This window comes from Gopherus flavomarginatus, chromosome 14 (genome assembly GCF_025201925.1).
Source record: "Gopherus flavomarginatus isolate rGopFla2 chromosome 14, rGopFla2.mat.asm, whole genome shotgun sequence".
Taxonomy (NCBI): domain Eukaryota; kingdom Metazoa; phylum Chordata; order Testudines; family Testudinidae; genus Gopherus; species Gopherus flavomarginatus.
This window is the reverse complement of record NC_066630.1, coordinates 28,379,552-28,397,299: the sequence shown is the minus strand read 5'-3', so window position 1 is coordinate 28,397,299 and position 17,748 is coordinate 28,379,552.

Sequence of the window (17,748 nt, the reverse complement as noted above, 5' to 3'; positions counted from 1 at the left end):
AAAATTGCCAGTGATGGAGAATCCACCATGATATTGGTAAATTGTTGCAATGGTTAATTACCCTCACTGTTAAAAATGTAAATCTTATTTCCAGTCTGAATTAGTCTTGCTTCAACTTCCAGGCACTGGATCATGTTCTCTGATAGTCTGAAGAGCCTGTTATCAAATATTTGTTCCCTCATGTAGATACCTACAGACTAATCAAGTCACCCTTTACCTTTCCTTTGTAAAGCTAAACAGACTGAGCTTCTCGAGTCTATTACCATAAGGCAGGTTTTCAAATCCTTTAATCATTCTCATGACTCTTCTCTGAACTTCTCCAATTTATCAACATCTTTATTCAATTGTTGACACTAGCACTGGAGACCGTATTCCAGCACGGTCATACCAGTGCCAAATAAAGAGGAAAAATAACCTCTCTTCTTCTCTGCCTTCTCAAGATTCCCCTGTTTATGCAGCCAATGGTCACATTAGCCCTTTTGGCCACAGTGTCACACTGGGAGCTCATGTTCAACTGATTATTCACCCCCTCCCCCAAATCCTTTTCAGAGTCATGGCTTCCCAGAATAGAGTCCTCCAGCCTGTAAGTATTGCCTACATTCTTTGTCCCTAGATGTAGGCATTTACATTTAGCCATATTAAAACATTCATTGTTTCCTTGTGCCCAGTTTAACAATCTTTGTGTATTAGTGGTCTATCTTCTTCATTATTTACCATTCCCCCAGTTTTTCTGTCATCTGCAAACTTTATCTGTGATTATTTTATGTTTTCTTCCAATGTAGGACCAAGAACAGATCCCTGTAGGACCCCCCTAAGAAACACATCCACTTGATGATGATATCCCATTTACAATTACATTTTTAGATGTATCAATTAGTCGTTTTTTAATTCATTTAATGTGTGCCATGTTAATTTTACATCATTCTATTTAAAAAAAAAATCATGCAGTAAGTACCAAGTCAAATACCTCTCAGAAGTCTAGGTGTATTACATCAACACTATTACCTTCATCAACCACACTTGTAATCTCCAACAAAGATATCAAGTTAATTTGACAGGATCTATTTTCCATAAACTCATGTTGATTGACATTAAATTATGTTTACTTCCTTTAATTCTTGATTAGTTAAATCCTGCATCAGCTGCTCCACTATCTTTCTCAGGATCAATGTCAGACTCACAGGCCTATAATTACCTAGGTCATCTTGTTTATCCTTTTGTGCCAGTATTTTAAAAATTAACTACTTCCAGTCTTGTGGAACTTTCCCAGTGTTCCAAGTCTTATTGAAAAATCAACATGAATGGTCCAGCAATTTCCTCACCAGCTCTTTTAAAACCCTTGGATGAAAGTTATCCAGAATTGCTGATTTAAAAATGTCTAATAGCAGCTGTTTAAGATGATACTCCTAAGATGATTGTGGAATGGAAAGAGTGTTATTATATGATAACTAAATCATGTTTTTTTTTCCAAATTACAGAACAGAAATATTTATTGAACACTTCTGCTTGTACTGCACCAGTATTGGCAATTCTATCATTTCCATCTGGAAATGGACCAGTAACATTGTCAGGAAGTTTTTTTGTTCCTAGTATACTTTAAAAAACAAACCCCTTATTTTCCTCTGTTCTACTGGCCACAGATTTTCTTGTGTCCATTTGCTTCCCTTGTCAATTTTCTGCAATTCCTAGCGTCTGATTCATATTTATTACTACAAACTTCCCCTTTGTTCCATTTGTTAGATATTATTTTTTAAATTTTAATAGCTGCCTTTACTTCTCCTCTAAATCAATCATGACTTTGGAGGCTTTTGATAACGTGTTCTTAAACAATTCCCAATTTTCATTCACATTTTTTCTGATTAAATTCTTCCTCACAGTTGATCTGATTCGTCACTGTTTTCAGCTTTTTGAAAAAATGTGGTTTGGACTTTATTCTGTTCCACATTTATAAGCATTTACAAGTGCAACCAAGTTATAATCACCTGTACCTAAGCTACCACTAATTTTTAGCTCTGTGATCAGTTCTTCTTTGTCTGTGTTACACCTTATCTTGACACAATTCCCGCATGTTGGATGCACCACTTTTTGAATTAGGAAATTATCTATAATATTTAGAAATTCCAACCATGTTTTAGTACCAAAGTATGAGACCTCCAGCAAGGTTCACTCAAATTAGAGTCCCCCAGGATTAGGCAGCTTTTTTCCCTATGTTTTATAGATTGGTGCATAAGGAGTTGGTCATCCTGCTCCCTAGTGTGATTTGAAGGTCTGTAGCAGACACTAATAATACCCATCTTGTGTTTCACCATAAGCATTCAAGATCATTTTCATCTGAGTTATCAGTGACCCTGAAAAGGTAATGCCCTTTTTGACAGAGTGCTACTCACTCTCCCTTTCGAGAATTGCCCACTCAGTCCTTCGTGGATAGGTGATAACCACTGATTTTAAAATTCCAGTCATGAGAATGATTCAACTGGGTTTCAGTAAAACCAACTAGATTGAGTTTATGCTCATAAATTAGCAATCCTAGCTCTGTTTGTTTGTTATCTGGGCTCCTAGCATTGGTGTATAGACAATTAAGCAATTTCTTCTTTTCATCTCCTTTGGTTCCTAAATTAATTTTGTTCTCAACATCTTGCTTTGGGGCCAAATGAGTGCTCACATCTTCCCTCTTTTTACCTTCCCTTCTTGTTATTGGCTTAACATCCTTCTGACTACTCTTGCCAGCCTGGCATGGGGAAAATTGGTTCTAACTATACAGCCCCTGCTCCCTTAGAAGGTGGACCAGAATCCGGTTCGCTTCCAGAATCTTTTCCCTTCTGTCTTCCTTCACTCATGGAATAGGAAGGATCTCAGAGAAGAGCACTTAGACATTCTTCTTTTTGAGTACATTTCTGAGCTCCCTGAAGTCATCTATTATCTGCAAGCTATCCCATGATGCAATGTCATTAGCATTGATCTGAATCATTACCAACGAATCCTTGCCCATCAACTTCAGAAACCTATCTGAGATCTATATAGCACTTTTCATCCATAGATCTCAAAAGCACTTAAGGAAGGCGATCAGTATCATTATCCCCATTTTGCAGGTGGGGATACTGAGGAACAGGGAGGTAAAGTGATGTGCCCAATATCAGCCACTAGGCCAGAGGAAGGCCCAAGAATAGAACGTAAGTTTCTTGAGTCACAATCAAGAGCTGTAACCACTGCGCAACACCACCTCCCACACATACAAACTATGTATTATTAGTATCACCACTCAACAAAAACATCTTTATGTTTAGGTATTTTTCAAGGTGCCCCAAATCAGTGTTTCCCAAATGGTGGGTGGCCTAAATTATTCCAGCTTGCAACTACACTTCTTTTGTGAACAATCACACTAACCAACACAGCTCAAATTTTGCTTGTATCAAATACTTGCAGCCAATTGCTTGTGATAAATCTATAAAAGGAGAGGGGGGGAAGTTGAGTAAGTTTAAATTAATAAATGAAGGAATAGCAAACTGTTCAGCAAGGATTATTACGACTATTCTCCAATTACAAATAGACTAGAGAGAAAGTCAAGTGTCAGAAACACATTTAGAAATACAGCTGGTCAAAAATTTTCAGAGAATCTAACATTTTCCACACGCACAAAAAAAATAGACAAAATATCTTTGCAAAAAACTCTAAACAACTCATGTTAGAGTGGTGGGGTTCCTTGCACCACTCCTGTAGGCATCAGTTCAACACTGAAGAGTAATGTAACTAATTGCATTAACAGGTGTCCAGCTTTTCTTAACATGTAATGCAGGTATATGCTGCATAATGGATTTGACCCTTCCAGTATGATTTTACCTCTTTTCACTGTTTGATGTTATTAGTGGCTCCTCTCTTTTCTTTGACATACCTATAAAAACTGTCAAGCCAAGTACGGAGCACGAACATGTTAAAAATTGTATATTAAAACAAAAAAGATCATCCAACCAACATCTGTCTGGCGTGTCTAGCAAACCACAGACTGCACAAATACACACAAACTAGAGAAAATGTTAAATAAAATGGGCAGACCATTCTCAGAAGTCCATGGAGAATTGCATACAATCTATTGAGCTTTGGCCCATTTCCATATCAATTATTAGATCATCTGAGGGCTTTAAGTAGATAATACTGTTTACACAACTTACTAAAATAACTAGAGAAGCCCATGAGGATGCCTAGGTACTTATGAAACATATGCAGAAAGGATGCCCCTCAGCAACGCAGCATCTTGTTTACAGGAAATCCTGTGATCTTCCTTATCACATACTTATTATTAACTCTTACTATCTGTTGCATCACTAAAGGATAATATCTGCTTCCTTCTAGCTTAATAAGTGTTAAATACTTTCACTGAATTTCAATAGATTTGCACAGGCAGCACAAAATTCAATTTCAGGACATCAGCTGGAATTTAGAAAGACCTTGGGCCCAGCAGCAGCTCAGCAAATGAAGTCAAGAATGTTTATTTTCTGATAAGATCAAAGACAGGGACAAGATGTGTTGAAAAATGATACATCAGTTGTAATGGTGCAAAATACTGAATCTCAGCTCCTGTTTGGATGAGGAGAGAACCCTAAAAGACAGACCTGTTTAATTAAGATCCTCTTACATATACTGTACATACACAGAATACTGATTCAGATCTCATACCAGTGTAAATTAGGAGTAACTCATATGAAATTAATTAAATGACAGTGTGGGAGCAGAATCAGGCTTACTTTGTCTATAAATACATGCACAAGACACTTATTTTTAAACTGTATAGATAGAGTAGATAGATATGAGATGTAGGTATAAGATATCATGAAACTTAATAAATATTTGCTAAGCACCTTAAGATCCTCAGATGAAAAGAACTATAAGAGGTGTCAAATTTTATAGATATAGATTTTTTTATTATACACACACACACACACACACACACACACACACACACACATATACACACACACATAAATATACACACACATTTTTAAAAGTACTAGTTTCATACATTACAAATAGACAAGTACCTATAAATGAAAATACTAAAGGACGCACTTTGGGTTGTGTTTCATACACTGGTATCTCTAACAAACAAAAACAAAAACAAAAATTGCTATATCTTAAAACTGTATATGAATTTTGACCGATAATAGCTCACATTGCATTGATTATTTGAAGTAAATTCTGAAGGATTTCACTGAAAACATAGAAGGTTAAATCCGTATCCTTTTCTTAATAATTACTGTTTCAAAGAGGTTTGTCTTTGCCCTGACAACTAGCAACTATACCACTAGATGGAGCTGCAGCATTTGCAAGAACACTTACCTGCAAATTTGCACCATATAAAATGAACGAAAAAAAAACTTTTTTAAGCAACAAAAGGATTAAAATGTTTGAAAAGAAGAATTTCTACTTAGAAAAGTCTAACATTTAAATTTTTAATGCACTTATAATTAAAAAAAATGCAGGAGTTTTAGAGCATAATTCTTACCTTTCTAGTCCTTAAGGACAATTTAACATCTCTTTATCAGGCAGCTATATGAGCAGAGTAGAAAGCTGAAAGAGAAAATATTCTTGCAGGCTTTTAGACCTGGTGAGTTCAAAGATAGAGTCACTGCAGTGTCTCAGTTCCTACAGTACCTTTCCCTTCTGATCAAAAGGAACAGAGTAAAACTCGCAACTGTTAAAAGAACTATCAAATAATGGGAGGAGAGGAGTAAACCAAATGAACCCATAATGCATTCTGAACAGTGCTAGGGGAAGTGAAAAGACTGTTCATTTATTGGTTCCATTTTAGCTAGTCAACATTCTCAGTTTTGACTCTGTGTTCTGTTCAAGTTCTGGTTTTAGTTACTATAGAATATTTTTTTTAAATTCTATTGAATTATCTGTACACACACATAATACACTCATTTATCCAAATGGCCTGGGGGATATCTGAAACTTTCAGATAAATGGAAGCCCTATTAACTATCGTAGGACGACATGGGGCACACACAGGGGATTCGGATAACAAGGATTTTCAGGTAAAGGGAATCTGGATTGCACTGTCTATAGTTTTAGCTTTTTCCCATTGTTACTTATGCTGAAAAGGAAGAAACCTCAAATCTGGGCAAAACTGATTAGATTCACCACCCACCTCTTTCTCCCTTGCTTTAAGTAACCAGACACTATAGATGTTCCTGGCACAGCCACTGAAAAATGTCAAATTGTGTAGGTTTAGGTGCAGTGGGCCTAGCTTTTCATGCATTGTGCTTGTGATTTCAGTGAGTTGCTGGAATGGCCTAATTTTTGATGCTGCTTCTTTCCCCGCCTGTGTGTTGGCTGCAGACAAAGTTTGAAAGCATCCCCCTGCATCAAGATTCTCTTTCCCCCTCCTTCCCCCCAAGAGAGGTTTCAGTTGAGGCTGTCAGCTTTCAAAAGTGCTTAGGAGTTAGCGTGAGGAGACGGGGCAATCCAGTAGCAGGGGGGGAAAAGCATGAAGACGATGCCAGAGTCTTTGAAAGAAGTCCCTTGGAAGGTGAAATCTTTGAAGGGGGTCTCCTCCTCCTTCCTATGCAATTTCTTCCTGCAATCCTGAAAAGACAGATGTAATCTCAGAAAATGGGAGGCAGGTTTGACTGTGATTGTCACCGTACCTCACCTCCAGGAACAATAGCTCAGGAGGGACTCCTGTGAATTCATTAATAATGTACAGCACTTTTTATAGGGCCTTACATGTTCAAAGCGCTTTACAAATCTCAGGCCAGATTAATCTAGGATTTACGTCTGCATGAACCATGGCAAAGGACTCTGGTCCCCAGGAGATTAGAAGGCCTGCCATGAAACTTGGTTGTGATGACTTAAAAAGGACACACAAAGTGGCTGACTTAGAACAATGCTTCCTCAGCTCTCGTCCCCTAGCGCCCCTCCTCTACTTGCGCTACATCGATGACATCTTCATCATATGGACCCACAGAAAGGAGGCCCTTGAAGAATTCCACCTGGATTTCAACAATTTCCACCCCACCATCAACCTCAGCCTGGACCAGTCCACACAAAAGATCCACTTCCTGAACACTACAATGCAAATAAGTGATGGTCACATAAACACCATCCTATACCGGAAACCTACTGACCGCTATACTTACCTACATGCCTCCAGCTTCCATCCAGGACACATCACACAATCCATTTTCTACAGCCAAGCCCTAAGATACAACTGAATTTGCTCCAATCCCTCAGAGACAAATGCCTACAAGATCTTTATCAATCATTTTTAATATTACAGTACCCACCTGGAGAAGTGAGGAAACAGATTGACAGAGCGAGACGGGTACCCAGAAATCACCTACTACAGGACAGGCCCAACAAGAAAAAACAGAAAATAACAGAACACCACTGGCCATCACGTACAGCCCCCAGCTAAAACCTCTCCAGCACAATATCAATGATCTACAACCTATCCTGGAAAACGATCCCTCACTCTCACAGACCTTGAGAGGCCAGCCAGCCCTCGCTTACAGACAACCCCACAACCTGAAGCAAATACTCACCAGCAACTACACACCAACCCAGGAACCAATCCCTGTAGCAAACCTCGCTGCCTACTCTGTCCTCATCAGAGGACCCAACCACATCAGCCACACCATCAAGCCACACTCATTCACCTGCATGTCTACTAATGTTATATATGCCATCATGTGCCAGCAATGCCCCTCTGCCATGTACATTGACCAAATTGGAGAGTCCCAACATAAAAGAATGAATGGACACAAATCAGACATCAGGAACGGTAACATACAAAAGCCAGTAGGTGAACACTTCAATCTCCCTGGACATTCTATAACAGATTTAAAAGTAACTATTCTTGAACAAAAAAACTTCAGAAACAGACTTCAAAGAGAAATTGCAGAACTAAAATTCATTTGCAAATGTACACCATTAATTTGGGCTTCAATAGGGACTGGGAGCATCTGGCTCATTACAAAAGCAGCTTTGCCTCTCCTGGAATTGACACCTTTTCATCTGTTATTGGGAGTGGACTACATCCACCCTGATCGAATTGGCCTTGTCAACACTGGTTCTCCACTTGTGAGGTAATGCCCTTCTTTTCATGTGTCTTTATAATGCCGTCATCTGTAACTTTCACTTCATGCATCTGAAGAAGTGGGTTTTTTACCCACGAAAGCTTATGCCCAAATAAATCTGTTAGTCTTTAAGGTGCCACCGGACTCCTTGTTGTTTTTGTGGATACAGCCTAACACGGCTACCCCCGATACTTGAGACAGAAAGTGGACAGCCAAAGAATAAATCTCGGGGAAGGGAAGTGGAAACTCAAGGGAGGGAAGTTCACAGTTCTAGAGAGCAAAGAACTCTGGGAAGAAGTGAACAAGCCACTTTGGGCAAGGAAACAAATGGCTCAAGGACCAAGCCAGCTCCTTACCTCCTTTTCCAGGACCCACTGTAGGAGCTTCTGGGAGAGGGTGGACACAAGCTCTTTTTCATTTCTTTACATTCACATAAAGCCCCTCAGAGAAGAGCCTATAACCCACAGGAAGATGGAAGAAGAGAGTCTGATTGAAACCTTGTTTATTTAGACTTCTGTTATGCTAAGGGAGGAAGGGGCGCAGTAGCTAAACGTAAAACAATGGTGTAATTTATATATTCCTGCACAACTGTGAACCTACCAGAATAACTTCAGCTCCAAGTTAACCAGACATTCATTTGATCCTATGTTTCCATTTGACTGTTCCTCTCAGGAACCAAAACCGGCATATTGATTTGTATTGTGTCTTCACAGCTTATTTTAAATCATGATTGGTTCTCACTTCAAGGAAATCAGAACTGATAGATTTTAAATGGCCAATTCAATCATTGTACAAGAAGCAGGAGTGTCAACTCACATTTGGAGGACAGCGCACTCTCAGATTCACTCTGTCTTCCACTCAGCCCTTTAAACATCCATCACATGTAGTCAGAGGCTGAGCAGGATCTGAGCTCCATCCTCCATCCTAAGAGGATAAAGATACAAATAGAGCAGAGATTAGACGAGGGAGAACTGAATATCATTTAAGCAGAAGATTGGGAACTGAGACATTAAGTGACTAGATCAAGGTCACCTAAAGTCTGTGGCAGATGTAGGAATTGAACCCAGATCACCTGAGTCGCAGTCCACAAGCCCATCCACCTTCTACGATTACTATTTTGTAAATGCCTCCTCCTTCTCTTTCCACCTTAGCAATTGAATTGAAGCTTTGGACAGTTCACACGCTGGATCTCAGGCTTTGTGGCTGGACACATCAATTAAGTGTGAGTGGCCCAAATTTGTGTGAACTGGTCCTGAAAATAGCTATGAAATCAATACATTTTCTGTAACCTAAATCAAAAGTGTAGTTGTGCAGAAGTACAGAAGAGCCCATTTAAATGGTCACTCAAAAAACATTTAAAATAAATCTAGATTTCTAGTGTACCAAAAGTAGGGTGACCATATTTCCTAAAGGGAAAACAGGACACCGAGCAGGCTGGTCCAAGGGCCCTCCCCACGTATCTGGCCCCAGCTGCTCACCGCAGGCCCCCCCATTGCAGGGCTGGCCCCAGCTGCTTACCCATGGCACCTTCCCTCCCCAGACTGTTATTGGTCACTCAAATCCTGCTGGCTCCCCACTTGAGGCTATCGCTGGTCAGTTGAACCCTGTCAGCCCCCTGCTAGAGGCTGTCATTGGTTAGTTGAACTCTGCCGGCTGGAGGCTGTCGCTGGTCACTCAAACCCTGCCGACCCCTCACTCTAGGCTGTCGCTGGTCTATAGAATCCTGCAGGCTATCTCTGGTTGCTGGAACCCTGCCACTCCCCCCACCCCCCACATACACACACTAACCTTCTTCCCCACCCCACCTTCAGCCCAGCTTCCTCCCTGCACTGGCCTGGCATCTCTGCTTGCCCCCCACATGTTGTTCTGCACCACACCCCACTTTTTTGACAAAACTAGGCATTTGTCCCATTTTCTCTTGCCAACTTGATCAGTCAGCAAGAGCAAACGGGACAGATACCCACTTTTGCCAAAGAAGTCGGGACGGCTGGGACAGGGCTTACAAAAGGGACCATCCCAGCCAAAAATGGGACGTATAGTCACCCTAACCAATAGACATAACACAATAGAACAAAGCTGTTCTCTTCAGTGTTATGTCTTCCTCTGAAAGGACACACCATTTCTGCTGCCAGTGCCGGGGTATCTTTATGTAACGCATGCCCACTCAGTGTGGGGCTCCATTCCCTTTTAGTGGTGCCTGGGCCAGGCTCATGAACCTGCCAGAACATTATCTAACAGAGCTGAGTCTTTTAGCTCAGACAGTAGAGGCTCGTGCTTTAGGATGCAGAGTACTGCTTCGATCTCCAATGCTCATAAATCACCCAGGGCTGCAAAGATTACCTTTCATTCCCAAAGGTGTACCAGAAACCTATGCACTGGCTGCAGGAGATACAGAGGATTTGGGACACCTAAATACAGACGCACCAACTGAACACTAGTGAACAGAGACAAGATCACAAGAGGTGGCGTGGGGCTGGAATGCAGCAGTCCCACAAGTGCATCAGAATGGTACTCGTGGTGAATGATCAGGGCCAATACCGTTCCTGTGAGAGATGGTGCCCTTAGGCAGTTGTCTATTTAGATAATGTCTAATGCTGCCCTGTCTGAAGATGCTCAATAAAGTTGTGGTTAAAACAACTGCAGCACCATAATGGAAAAGAAATTTACTTTGAAAAAGAAGTTTCCATCTGGCCCCAGGCTTGGCCACAGCAGAGAATGTATTTGTGAGCACCAGCAATGATCACCTGAGTTAGGCTGGTTGAATTGTTCCACAATAGCAGCATCTTGACTAACATCTTGATTTACATCTTACTGGATTTCTTACTGGGTTTCCAGCTCTGTTCACCGCTGATTTTCAGGATGTGTTGACCAGACTGTGGTCCAGGTAATTCTCCATTTCTTCAGGTTTTTGGTTTGGTCCCAGTCACTTCAATAATAGTCACATTTCAAATGCTCAGCATCCACATTTAGATGCTAACAGGGGAACTATCACCGTCATGCCAGCAAAACCACACACATCTACTGTACAACTCAGAATAACGGCTGTACATTGATTCTTCTCTGCATTCACTCATTTGATAAATCAGCAAGGAAGAATGCCCTGTAATTATGTCTAGCAGCATGGAACGCTGCTTATCAGAGGCCAAATCCAAAGTCCACTGAAGTCAATAGGAGTCTTTCCACTGAACTCAAAAGGCTTTGGATCAGACCCTAGCAGAGTCTACCCAGAAGCTGATAGATAACATAACATAAAAATATGGCCAGGTTGGGGTTTTTTGTGTTTGTTTGGTTGGTTGGGTTTTTTTTGCACTATAATAAACAATTCTGTCAGAGTTTACTTTTCCCACTGCTACAGCCAAGGTAATCTCTGTTCTGTTCTTGTTCTACTCACATTTTTCTTCACACTAAAGAAGTTTAACAAGAATTGTGCTAAAATGTATTGACCAGACTTACACCTTCTAGACTTCAAGCCTGTTCTGTCTAACATCACAATGTTTTTGGGAAAGCTGCTGCATTTGTATCTTTAATATTTGACAAAACCTACAGCCTTAGAAAGGTCTTTTTATGTTTTGTATAAACTTACAATGAATAAACGTGTGGTTCAGGCTATACATAGTTGTCGCACTGTCTGGAGTGGTTCATAAATGTGGATGCTAGCCTCAGGGCAGACCGTTACAAACCAGGACACAAATCTCAAGCTGGTTGTGTGTTCTATGATTAGATTTTGCCAACCCAAGTATCCAGTGTGAACTCCTCAAGCATTAAAACAGCCTTAACATGGAGTCACAAACAGCCTCTTTGGGCGCTCCAGCTATCTTGCCACTCAGGCAAGCCTGCCTCTGTGATAGATGGTCCCTTACACCAAAAATCACAATATTCAGGTTACTCCCATTCCCAAAGGCCCAGTTACTTACTCCAGTCAATTGTACCTTAGCTCTCTCACCAAAGGTAACACTTGTAGCCAATCCTGTAATAAGCTAACTGAAGATTTATTAACTAGGAAAAAGAAATAGGTTATTTACAAGGTTAATGCAGGTAAACACATACAAATCAGTTTAGTCTTAGGTTCCAAAAAGCAACAGAAGCTACTGTAACGTGTGCAAGCTCTATGTCCTTAAAAGCTAACCCCGGATAAGCAGCTTGGGGATCCCTTGCTGCTGTTTAGAAATATTGCCCTCTCCAGCAATCAAATAGCATAGCGATACAGTTCCTTCTGGTCAGGGCTTTTTATTCCCTTCCCCTGAAGTTCAAACTATGATGAGACAAGAGTTTGTGTACATCCCCTCTTCATAGGTGTAGGGGCAGCAATCAACAAAGTCTTGTCCACTGATGTTGCACAATAGTTGGTTGGTTTGGTGTCTATAGGCCCTCTTTTGTTGAGCAGGAGATGACACCTCTTGTGGTAAACTAGCAGTTCCCATTTCTTGACTATATCCAGTTTCATAGCAAACACTCAGCTATTACCTTATAACCTGGGATGCAGATATTATAAGTGAGATTGATGCATGCCACAACTCACAAGCAGATCAAAAAATTCAAACACTAAGCACATTCTTATAAACCTAACATCTATTTTAACAATGAGAACACATAGGTGAGCCAGTCTGGTTTTCAGCTATGCATTTGTCAGTGATCATTGAGACTTAGGGGCTTTGGCATGACCTTGCCTGTCAGAGTCACAATGATAACATACGATTCTGCCCTTCCCAATATGCTGAGATTGTAGCTCATCCACTGGGTCATTCTGGCATTGTGGAAGCCAGTTGAATACATGATCTACACATGTAAAGTATGTCACCCAGTACATTCATATAAGACATTCCAATAACCCACCATAATTGTACTGTAGCTTGACCTCACCTTGCTCATTATTACATATCAGCAGTCTTAGATTAATACATAACAGCTCCTTGCTATTACAATAGTTCAAGCTCCAAGTCTGTTCGAGTATGAGCCAGTTGGCCCTATCTCTCCTGTCGGTTACTCCAACATAACAGAGCTGTACTTGGCCCTCTGCCTGTTGTAACTTCTAACTAGACACATGCATTAATAGCCCATATTTAGCATTTTTTTTAAATGACTGTTTTAGGAATTTGTTTGTAGTTCAGTGCTAATTTTAGCTTGATCAGAAAGTGCTCTGGGGATACTTGCATAAAAGATGTTATAGAAATGCACTTCATTGCACAGAGCTGAATCAAATTCAACACAGTTTAAAATTAGCTACAGTAGTAAAGAATACTGCAGGGATTAGGCTGGCACGGTGTCTGCATTGTAAGAAAATACCTGCATAATTATGGCCTTTGTAGCTATGAAAACTGAGATAAAGGGAATGAAACCTCATGCTTCAGGCTGCAAGGTGACCCCTTGGCCAGGAAGGGATTTTTGTAAGCATTACACAAAGAGGTTACCACTCAAAAGCACAGGTGGAGGTGCAAGACTAAATGGACAAGTGTGCAGCTATACTGAAGGTGACAGGATGCTCAGAAAGCTGTGGAGGAGGAGGTATGTCCCCTTTATTCTCCTGCCTTTTGCAGGGGCCACACCTGTATTGCACATTTTGGCAAGGTATATGACAAGATGCCAGCTCCGCAGACAGCATGTCAGGTGAACCTGTGGTCTGATCCAGTGAGACAACTCTTACTTCCTGAACAGGGAAGAAGAAACGGCACTTTGAGGTCAGAATGGGCAGTTAATGGGGCAGGGTACCATACATGGAAAACTACAAGCTTTCAAATTTCTATCAACGATTTTCACTAACATCCAATAACTACCACCAACACCACATGCCTCTCTAACAGATTCTTGGACATTCTCCCATGAGAGCCACGTTTTCCCCCAATCCATTGTGCCACTGCTACAACCTTATTTTTATTTTCAGCAATTGTCACTGTCTCACAGAATTCCTCTCCAACACAGTTCACCTTTTAAAGGTATTTTCCAATTGATCTAATCCATCCTTTCTACCTAAGAGCTTCTTTGCCTGTTTAAAAAAAAAAAAATCTAAGGATGCATGTAGAACGTAGCATCATTAACAATTCTTTAATACATACAAGCAAATCTGGCAACTTTAAATCATGTTACTTCTTTGAAACATGCCACAGACTGCCTTTTCCACTTTCTACTTAGCAAATCTTCATAGGGTTTTTAATACTCTTTCTACTTTTGCCATGATCAAAGGAATTGCTCTCCGTTTGCTTGTTCCTCTGATAAGTGATAAAAGATGTCAGTGAGACTAATCCTGCAGCAAAAAAACTTCAGGACCAGACTTCAAAGAGAAACTGCTGAGCTTCAGTTCATCTGCAAATTTGACACCATCAGCTCAGGATTGAACAAAGACTGTGAATGGCTTGCCAATTACAGAACCAGTTTCTCCTCTCTTGGTTTTCACACCTCAACTGCTAGAACAGGGCCTCATCCTCCCTGATTGAACTGACCTCGTTATCTCTAGCTTGCTTGCTAGCACACATATATATACCTGCCCCTGGATATTTCCATTACATGCATCTGAGGAAGTGGGTATTCACCCACGAAAGCTCATGCTCCAAAACGTCTGTTAGTCTATAAGGTGCCACAGGATCCTTTGCTGCTTTTAGTGAGACTAATGAGAACTGCCTCCAGCTTCCTTCATAAAGCCCCGTAGAAAAGAAAATCACAATGCATCGTCAAACCTGGTCGTCTTTTAGGAAATAAAGTGTGGAAAAATGCTAGGCACAAAGGCAATGGTGGGGGGAGGGACTTTTACAAAAGAAACAAAAAACAGGATAATAGTCGATAGAAAATACTTCTGTCAAGAAACTGCATCTAGGTAAACTCCCAAATAGCAGTCTAGCAAGACTGTCTATGGAAGACGTTAAGAGTTTCATTGCTTTGTGTAATATCATTCACTTTCTGTTTCTCCACCCCTACCCCCTATTACAGATGCTGAAACATATTTAGCCAAGTATGTATGAAACAGCAGTGCTAAACTTTGAACCTAGAGCCTGCATTAGACCTTTGCACTTCTCTGTTGCATAGCTGGACACCATATGTTACCTTTTCAGGATCAGCAAAAGGTAAACTGTCATTGACTTTAGTACGTATTTTGCATGAGGAAAAGCCAGAGGATCAAGACATTAATATAAATCTTTCTTAGTTTAAGAAGTAAGGCCCCAAACCTGCAAGAACTGAATTGAAAGAATCAATACATCCCTGGATTGGGCCCTAAACAACAAGAACCGAAAACAATCAACACATCTCTCGACTGGGCCCTAAATCACTGATGTGTCCTTGGTCACTCACTTGGGGATGAGGTGGGTGTGCCAGGGCTAAATCCAATCAAGCCTAAATAAGTCAATGGTGTGAGTGTACTGAGATCAGCTGCTAAATAGATGGCAAGGTTTTAATCTCAGGGCTGAGGGGGGCAACTGGCTTTCTGAAAGAATAACTTGTCTAGTTTGCTGTTTCTAGGTTGCTTTGAAACCATCTTCTCTACGTTTTTGCTTGCCAGGTTGCTCCCTGCATTAAATCTGAGGTCTTGACACAGCTTAGTAGCATAGCGGAAGGCAAAGAAGAAAGGTTGCCAATCCTGGTTGCTCATCTGAAAAGTTTTCAACATTTTACCCCAAAGTCCTACTCGAAGGGAGTAGTTATGCACAAAGGAGAGGCTTTATAAGGGAGATTCTGCAGAATAACACCATCATCAGGTGGAAATATCTAGTTCTCACTATCTCTCTCACCCTCTAACTGAAGCAATAGCTGAATTAAGGGAATGGTTTAGGGACATAATATGCTGAGCTGGGGGAGGCAGCATGGCAGATGCTAGTTAGAGACTACTGCAAGGGCTAGATGTTACCTTGGTTCATCTTGACGTCTCACCCAATATATGTCCCCTACTTACATGATGTGTTTTCCCTTTTAAAAATGATAAAACTGGTGTCCCATAAACAGATACTTTTAGTTGAACAAGACTAGCTCCAAACATTTTCTCCATAAGGACTGTGACAAACGAAGGGGGGGTGAGGGGTAGCTCCCTTTTATGGACACCCAGCCCACCAGTTAGCTATAAAATCCTTCTTAGTAGCTGTTCTCTATTTGCTTTACCTGTAAAGGGTTAAAAAGTCTCACTGCTACACATAGGTAAAAGGAAGTTAGTAGGCACCAAAAGAGCCAATGGAAGGGCTAGAATTTTTTAAAATTGAGAAAAAACTTCCCCTTTGTCTGTCTGTTTGTTCTCCCAGGAAGAGGAGGACAGAGCAGCAAAGCTGTAAGAAGCTTGGGACCAGGTATGAAAAATCATCAGTATCATACCGAGAAACTACTCATTTGAAACCCCAGATACGTAAGTAAATCAGGAAATGTCTAGTAAGACACAATTAGATTTATCCCTTTTATTTCTTTATAGCTTGTGGATTCCTCTGTGTTAACCCCCAGTGCTTTTGTTTTGCTTGTAACTTTTAAGCTGGACCTCGAGAAAACTATTCTTGGTGCTTAATCCTTGTAATTGCGCTTTTAAAATCTAGCAACAGCTGGGTTCCCAAATGTATTTTCTTTCCTTTTTTTTTTTAAATAAAATTTACCTTTTTTAAGAACAGAATTGGATTTTTGTGTCTTAAGAAGTCTGTGCACATTTAATTACCTGGTGGCAACAGCTGATTTCTTCTTTTTTTTGTCTTTGTCAGCTCTTCCCCAGAGAGGAGTGGGGTGAAAGGGCTTTAGTGTATCCCACAGGAAGGAATTCCCAAGTGAGCCTTTCTGGTCTCTCAAAGGGATTCTGCACTTGCGTGATGGCAGAATCTACCAATCCAAGGTCAGAGAAAAGCTGTAACCTTGGGAGTTTAATACAAGCCTGGAGTGGCAGGTAGAGTCCTTGCGGGCCCCCAACTTCTGCACTCAGAGTGCCAGAGTGGGGAATCAGCCTTGACAAGGACAATCTGAAAAAAAAAAAATCTAACAATGGGTTCAGCTCCTCCTAGACAGAACTTTTTGTTACCTCACCTCATCCCCACCTTCCTGCTCCTCCTGTCACTAACGGCCATGATAGCAGTATGCAGTTTGTTTTCCAGTTGAATTGATGTATGGAAAGTTCGTAGCAACATCATGCTTTCTGTGGACAACCTGTGCTTCAGCCCCTGGCTCTTCCAAATGCTTTGCTGATCTCACAGTCATCCCCATTGACTTAGACTTACATTTTTCAGCAACAGCTCTCTTAAGTCCGCAGGCAGAACAGCCTCGCTGTGGGGTGGCCACTGCAGAAGGAGATATGACTCTGTGGTCATGTGGGACTCATCTTGAAGAAATGCCTTTTCTGCTGCTGTTCCTGTCTCTCTTCCTTAAGGGGAGAGTAATGCTGATGCCTGAACAAAAGAAGCTGATCCTTCTCCTGGGGATATTTCTCCTTTATACTAATTATAAAGAGGAAGCTTCTACAGAATCTCAAATACTGGAAACTCGTTTATTTTTCCAGGCAGGTTGAGAGAAGGTATTAACCTGGGCAAGTAGGCTAGGGGAGTGTAGATCTCCATGAACAGACAGACAGCGCAGGCAATATCTATGGCCCTTAGCTTCCCTGGGCAAAAGCTGTAATTAACCAATAAACACCATGGTTGAACTTAGCCCATGCCTCTGAGGCCACAACAGAACAAATTCTCAAAGTTGTGTTCTCCTTGTAAAATGGTTACACTAATAGTAACTGTGA